The sequence below is a fragment of the Leptonychotes weddellii genome, chromosome 4, assembly GCF_054177405.1.
Source record: "Leptonychotes weddellii isolate Sample4059 chromosome 4, ASM5417740v2, whole genome shotgun sequence".
Classification (NCBI taxonomy): Eukaryota; Metazoa; Chordata; class Mammalia; order Carnivora; family Phocidae; genus Leptonychotes; species Leptonychotes weddellii.
Window position 1 is genome coordinate 77,999,444 of NC_138372.1, and position 6,780 is coordinate 78,006,223.

The 6,780-nt window shown below is 46.0% G+C and overlaps 1 long non-coding RNA gene across 2 annotated transcripts; it reads right to left on the reverse strand.

Annotated features, from left to right (window-relative positions):
* Window positions 1–983: 983 nt before the first annotated feature.
* LOC115944094 (uncharacterized) lies at window positions 984–6,566 on the reverse strand. Of its 2 annotated transcripts, none has more exons than XR_004078671.2 (4): window positions 6,100–6,566; window positions 5,322–5,395; window positions 3,961–4,103; window positions 984–1,165 (listed from the first exon to the last, which is right to left on the reverse strand). It is a non-coding gene; the product is annotated as an uncharacterized LOC115944094 (long non-coding RNA). The 2 variants fall into 2 exon arrangements; XR_004078672.2 differs by having other exon boundaries at window positions 5,891–6,566.
* Window positions 6,567–6,780: the final 214 nt, after the last annotated feature.

Here is a 6,780-nt window from a genome sequence, read left to right on the forward strand (position 1 = left end):
GCCATTTCACATAGCATCTCAGATTTAATCATATATTTTTATTTTTCAAGATTTTATTTATTTATTTGACACACAGAGAGAGACAGAGAGAGAGGGAACACATGCAGGGGGAGTGGGAGAGGGAGAAGCAGGCTTCCTGCCTAGCAGGGAGCCTGATGCAGGGCTCGATCCCAGGACCCCGGGACCATGACCTGAGCCGAAGGCAGACGCTTAACGACTGAGCCACCCAGGCACCCCCTAATCATATGTTTTTAATCTTATCTCCTTTCTCAGGCAGAATATACCAGTATACTATATTCAGTGTTAATAGATCTACCTCTAGTCACACCTCCTATAATTACAAAAATAATTAGCGGTAATACTAAGCATTTATTATGTTTACTATGTATCAGGCCTGGTGCTAAGCCATTCAGATGCTTTGCATCGTCTGAGTTCTACGTTTTATATTTAACTTACTCCTTGACCATGCCAGGTGGGTATCCCATGGGCATTTCAAACATAACAGGACCAAACAAGACTTGGAATTTGCTCCCGTGACTCGTATATTTTCCATCTTAGTAAATACGACTGGCCACACAGTTGTAGAAATACATAGCAGTCATCTTTGATTTTGTCATTTCACTCATATTCTGTATCCAGTGTCTCAGAGAGTCCTGCTGTTTCCATCTCTCACGTAAACGTAGAATCTGCCCATTTCTCTCCAAGCCTACTCTCACCATCATCCTAGAACAAGCTCCTGCCATTCTTCACTTCAGTCACTGTAACCCCCTCCTCCCACCTTCCACAGTTCCCTAAATCCGTTAAACACAGAGATCAGAGTGATCCCCCCCGCAATGTTTTACTATGCAAATTTTGAAATATGCAGCAAAGCTGAAGTAATTTTGTAGTGAATATTCATACCTATTACCTAGTTTCTGCCATTAACATTTTCCTTATATGTATTAGTTTGCTAAGGCTGCCATAACAAAATACCACAGACCAGATAGCTCAAGCAACAAAAATTTATTTTCTCACAATTTGGGAGGCTAGAAGTCCAAAATCAAGGTGTCAGCAGGTTTGTTTTCTTCTGAGGCTCATGTCCTTGGCTTGCAAACGGCCATTTTCTCCGTGTGTCCTCACATGGTTGTCCCTCGGTCTGTGTTATCTGTATCCTCATCTCTTCTTCCTGTGAGGAGACCACTCACTGGATTAGGACCCACCCAGATGACCTCATATTACCTTAATTACCTCTGAAACCTCCTATCACCAAATAGTGTTCCATTCCCAGGAATGGGGGTTAGGACTTCCACATGTGAATTTTGAGATGACACAATTCAGCCCAAAACACATATACTTGCTTTACTATATTTCTGGCCATCAATCTCTCCCCCTGTTCATCACAAATCTACCTTAAATTGGGTGTATTTCAAAGAAATTGCAGATATTAGTACCCTTCCCTGTAAAAAGCCTTCAGCATACATATAATTCATGAGAGTTCAATAATTGTGTGGGGTTTTTTGGTTTGTTTTAATATGAAATTTAACTCCTAAATTTACATTTGCTGAGTTTGGGCATTATAGGTGGCCTTTGCACACACACAAGCAGGGGGAGAGGGAGAGGGAGAAGCAGACTCCTCTGTTGGGCAGGGAGCCTGACACAGGACTCAATTCCTGGGATCATGACCTGAGCTGAAGGCAGACACTTAACCGACTGAGCCACCCAGGCGCCCCCATGAGTGATCTTTTTAAAATGTGTCAAATAATGTAATTCATCTGTTTATAACTTTCTAATGACTTCCCTTTGGACTTAGAATAAAACCCATGTCCCTCCCTCCCCTCACCCCCTGCACCAAGTATAACGCCCAGAAAGATCAGACTCCTGTCTCCTCCTCCCCTAGTCTCATGCTACTCCACGGACCACATTGCCCCCTGCCTCTCCTGCGTCTCCTGCCAGCCCGTCCCACTCCAGTCTTTTTCTTGCACAAGCCAAGTGTGTTCCAAACTCACATCCTTGCTGTTACCCCAGCCAAAACCTTTATTCTCCCAACCCGCTGCCTGGCTGATTCCTGGTCCTCCTTCAAGTGCCAGCTTAAATGTCACTTTCTTCGGAGAAAAGTGAGGGTTGGAGAGGTTAAATTAGGAGAACGATCAGTATCACACAGCGGGGAGAGCCAATATGCAAATCCATGCAAATAGGCAATACGACCCCAGAGCCCTTGCCCTAACCATCTTAAAATACAAGTCTTCCTTCCATTGTGTGTCTCGTGATAGTTTCTTGCCTGCTCTCTCTCAGCTACCATTGTCTATTTCACTTCAGTCTGTTTTATTTTTTTCTTTGCTTTTTCCTATTCCCTAAAACTATTCCTACTAAAGTCACCCATGAACACCTAATTGTCAAAGCTGGTGAGAACAGTTTTCAGGTCCCACCTGACTTTGCCTCTCTGCAGCATCTGATACTCTTGACATGTTGCGTTTGGCTTGTATATTTCATGGTTTTCTCTGCTTCTGTAGCTCTTGGTCTTGGTTAGGGGCTCATTGTTCCAGTGCTTACCATTTAGATGTTGGCGTTTTAAGGTTCTTCCCCTGGAGTTATTTTCGTTGTGTGATTCATATTCTCCTGGGAGACCTCATCTACATCCATGATTTTCTTTCCTTTTTTTTTTTAAGATTTTATTTATTTATTTGACAGAGAGAGACACAGTGAGAGAGGGAACGCAAGTAGGGGGAGCGGGAGAGGGAGAAGCAGGCTTCCCGCGGAGCAGGAAGCCCGATGCGGGGCTCGATCCCAGGACCCTGGGATCATGATCTGAGCCGAAGGCAGACGCTTAACCGACTGAGCCACCCAGGCTCCCCTACATCCATGGTTTTCATCACTGCCTACATACCAATTATCTTCTCAGCTAGATTCCCAGCCCAGATTTCTTTCTGAACTCGAGACCCATAACTTAAATACCTATTAAACTTCTCTAACTGCATGTCCCAAAGGCACTGTGTTAGTCTTCAAAGATGGGCCCCAGTGAGATATGTTTCTCAGTCTTCAAGTCCGAGGAAGCCCCCACTCCTTGAATCTGGGCTGACCCTGTGACCCACTCCTAACTACTAAATGATTTCCAAAGCTAGGTTATTAGAATCCTTGCAGTTTCTGCTTAAGCCTCTAGAAATGCTTTTTCTTTGGACTCTATCTCTTATAAGCCAGCTATCCTGCTGTGAGAAGCTCAAGTCACATGGAGAGGCCATGTGTAGGTGGAAAAGCCCCGCTGAACTCCTATTCAAAAGCCAGCATCAGCCGCCGCCCATGGGAGTGAGCCATTTTGGACAACCAGCCCAACTGAGCCTTCAGAAGATTACAGCCCAGCCAACATCTGACAGTAATTATCTGAGAGACTCCGAGCAAGAATTGCCCAGCTGAACCCTCTTGACTCACAGACCCATGAGCAACAAGCATAAATTATTGTTTTAAACTATTAAGTTTTGGGGCACCTGGGTGGCTCAGTCGGTTGGGTGTCTGCCTTTGGCTTGGGTCACAATCTCGGGGTCCTGGGATTGAGCCCCTTGTCGGGCTCCCTGCTCAGCGGGGAGCCTGCTTCTCCCTCTGCCTCTGCCCCTCCCCCTGCTTGTGCACCCTCTCTCTCTCTCATGCTCTCTCTCTCTCTCAAAAAAATAAAATCTTTAAAAAAATAAAATAAACTCTTAAGTTTTAAGATGGTTGGTTTCATGGCAATGATAGCTGGAACAGGCATCTTAAGTGTAGTATTCCCCAACTGAACAAAGTGTCTCTCCTAAACCAAATACTTCTCTTGCATTTCCCTGTTGTGGTTAATGGCATTGCTTCTACCCAAGCCTGAACCTAAAAGTCATTCTCTCCTTTCCTTCTGGATCAAATTCCACTCCTGTCGGATTCCCTCCTACTTCTATAAATTCTATCATTTAAATAGCTCCTGTGGCTCTCCCTCCCCTCCCCCTGTCCCTTCCCTGCTCTCACCTGTACAGTGACATTACTGTCTCAACTGGTCTCTGCTTGCTGCCTCCTCTGCAATCCCTCCTCCGCCCTGCTGTCAGTCATCTTCCGGAAATGCAGATCTGAGCTTGGGTATAGACCCTTTCATGGCTCCCGGTGCTCTGAGGCTTAAATAAGTCAATCAGAGAAAGACATGTATCATATGACCTCACTGATATGAGGAATTCTTAATCTCAGGAAACAAACTGAGGGTTACTGGAGTGGTGGGGGTGGGGAGGATGGGGTGGCTGGGTGACAGACATTGGGGAAGGTATCTGCTATGGTGAGCACTGTGAATTGTGTAAGACTGTTGAATCACAGACCTGTACCTCTGAAACAAATAATACATTATGTTAAAAAAAAAAAAAAAGAAGATAGTAGGAAGGGAAAAATGAAGGGGGGGAAATCGGAGGGGGAGACGAACCATGAGAGACTATGGACTCTGAGAAACAAACTGAGGGTTCTAGAGCGGAGGGGGTGGAGGGATGGGTTAGCCTGGTGATGGGTATTAAAGAGGGCACGTATTGAATGGAGCACTGGGTGTTATACGCAAACAATGAATCATGGAACACTAAATCAAAAGCTAATGATGTAATGTATGGTGATTAACATAACATAATAATAAAAAAAAATTACTCCCCCCCCAAAAAAGTACAAACTTCAGCAGGGTATGCAACCCTCTCTAACCTGGCCATTATCTCTTCACTCTCATTTGCTTCTGATGCTCCCTCGTGACCACTCTGTCCCTTCGCATTGACTCCTGTTTCCCCCGGAAGGGCTTGTTCTCGCATTTCTGGACCCGTGCACATCTCTTTCTGCACACTATCCTACCGGTTAAGGGCTCAGGCTCTGATTCTTACTGTGGACTCATCACTTTTTAGTTGTGTGATTTTGGCCAACTTGCTTATCTCTCTGTGTGTCAGTTGCCACGGTGGAACTACCTCATATAGTTTTTGTGAGGATTAAAAAGATGAATGCCGGTAAAGAACACGGAAGAGTGCGTAGGACATGATAAACATGTCAGTGACACACACATCAGTAAGCATTGGCTGCTGCTAGCCTTCTTCCTTTCCCCGGAGTTCTGTCTCCGGCCCCCTGCTCCTCGTCCTGTACTTATTCGCTCAGAAACTCCCATATGTCCTGACGGACTCAGCTCCAGGGTCTTACTTGTAGGAAAGTTATCAGGAACTGCTGGAAGAGAGTTCTTCCTTCCCTGGCCCCCTTGCCTTGTAGATAGATGCCTTTTTATCGTACTTACCACTCTCTACCTCAAATACTTCATTACTAGACAGAAGCTCTGGAACTTACTCCCAGGGCCGGGTACACGACGGGGACCTAATACATACTTGCTGAGTGAGTGATGGATGATGATCCAAGGACCCGATGACAGAAACCAGGGAAGAGAATATTCCCAGCCAGCCTGAGGAGATGAGAATTAGGAAGAAACAAATGAAAGAGGTTGGAGTTTGATGAAGAACATTTTCGTGTCCGTAAAGCTCAGTTGTGGGACAGTGCCGCTCATTATTGTCTTCCTTCCTCCCCAGATCAGTGCGCGTTCTGCAGAGAGTAATGAAAATTGCACCTCGAGCCTGTTACAGTACTGCCATTTGGCTAATCTTGTCTGCCCCCCCCCATCACTGGAAAGGGCAATCCTCGCCTTGATGTCACACTGTTTGCTTCATTTTTCTCAGCATGCTCAATGATCACATGAATCCCAAAGTCCGAGACACCACTTCAAACAGAAAATAGCTAAGACCTCGTTGCAGTTTATGCCAAAGAGGCTGAGGAAAGTGCCCTGGAAGCAAAATGGCTTGCTCATATGGCTCCGAGAACTCGAAACCAGAGCTTCTGACCAGAATTATTGGGGCTGATTAAAGGAAGAACTTGACTCCCTGAGATTTAAGACTGTCCTTACCTGAGCAGACAGAACCCTCGTTTTGAGGATGTTTATGAATAAATAGGCCACTAATGGATATGATTTTCCAGGTTTCAGAGGAAAGGAATATGCTTGTTCTCTGCATCAGGAAATAAAGTTACTGATTCCTCCTGTCAGAACCCTCTGCTCTTGGGGGCCAGGAGCACCGGCAGTTGGGCAATCCAAGAGTGGAGTGGAGTCCTGCTTACCTACAAACGTGCGTTCTTTGTAGAACATTCTCTCAGGATGACTCTGGAGCTCTTAGGGCTACTGCGACTCTCAGAGCAGCTCTTTGGGTCCAACAGCTGCGCACAGGGTAGGGTGACATCGGAGCAGAGGCATGCCAAAGTCTCCATGAGGGGGGACCAGGGCCCCCTCAGCAGCTGCGGCTCTTACTGTCTTCAAAAGCAATGGCAGGGGTTCCTTCGGGACTGCAGGGGAGGTCCTTTGGTAGAGACTACAAAGAGTCCATGGGATACGAAAATTTCCACAGCCTAGGAGAAAGTCCCACTATAAAAACAAAACTGTAACATAGTTTGTGGTAAGTGTTTTGTTGAAATACGTGGGACTGTGTTCACTCAGTTTCTCAGCAAATATTTATCAAGCCACTGCTAAGTGCCAGATGTATCTTAGCGGCAGAAACTACTTCTTTATGTTTATGTCCACAGCACCTGGTACAGTGCCTGGCTCATACTGCGGGCCACACGCTCTATGCAACGCTATTTCCCTCAGCCTGGCCTGAGTTCAGGGTGTGGCGAGGCGCGGGACGGTGGGATGGGTCTTCTCTCTCTCTCCCTGAAGCTAAGGAACCTTTCACAGGACTCGAAACTCCTGATTTTGGCCTCTGTCATCGACGGAGTCAACCAAATTCAGTCAGAGGGGAGGGACTA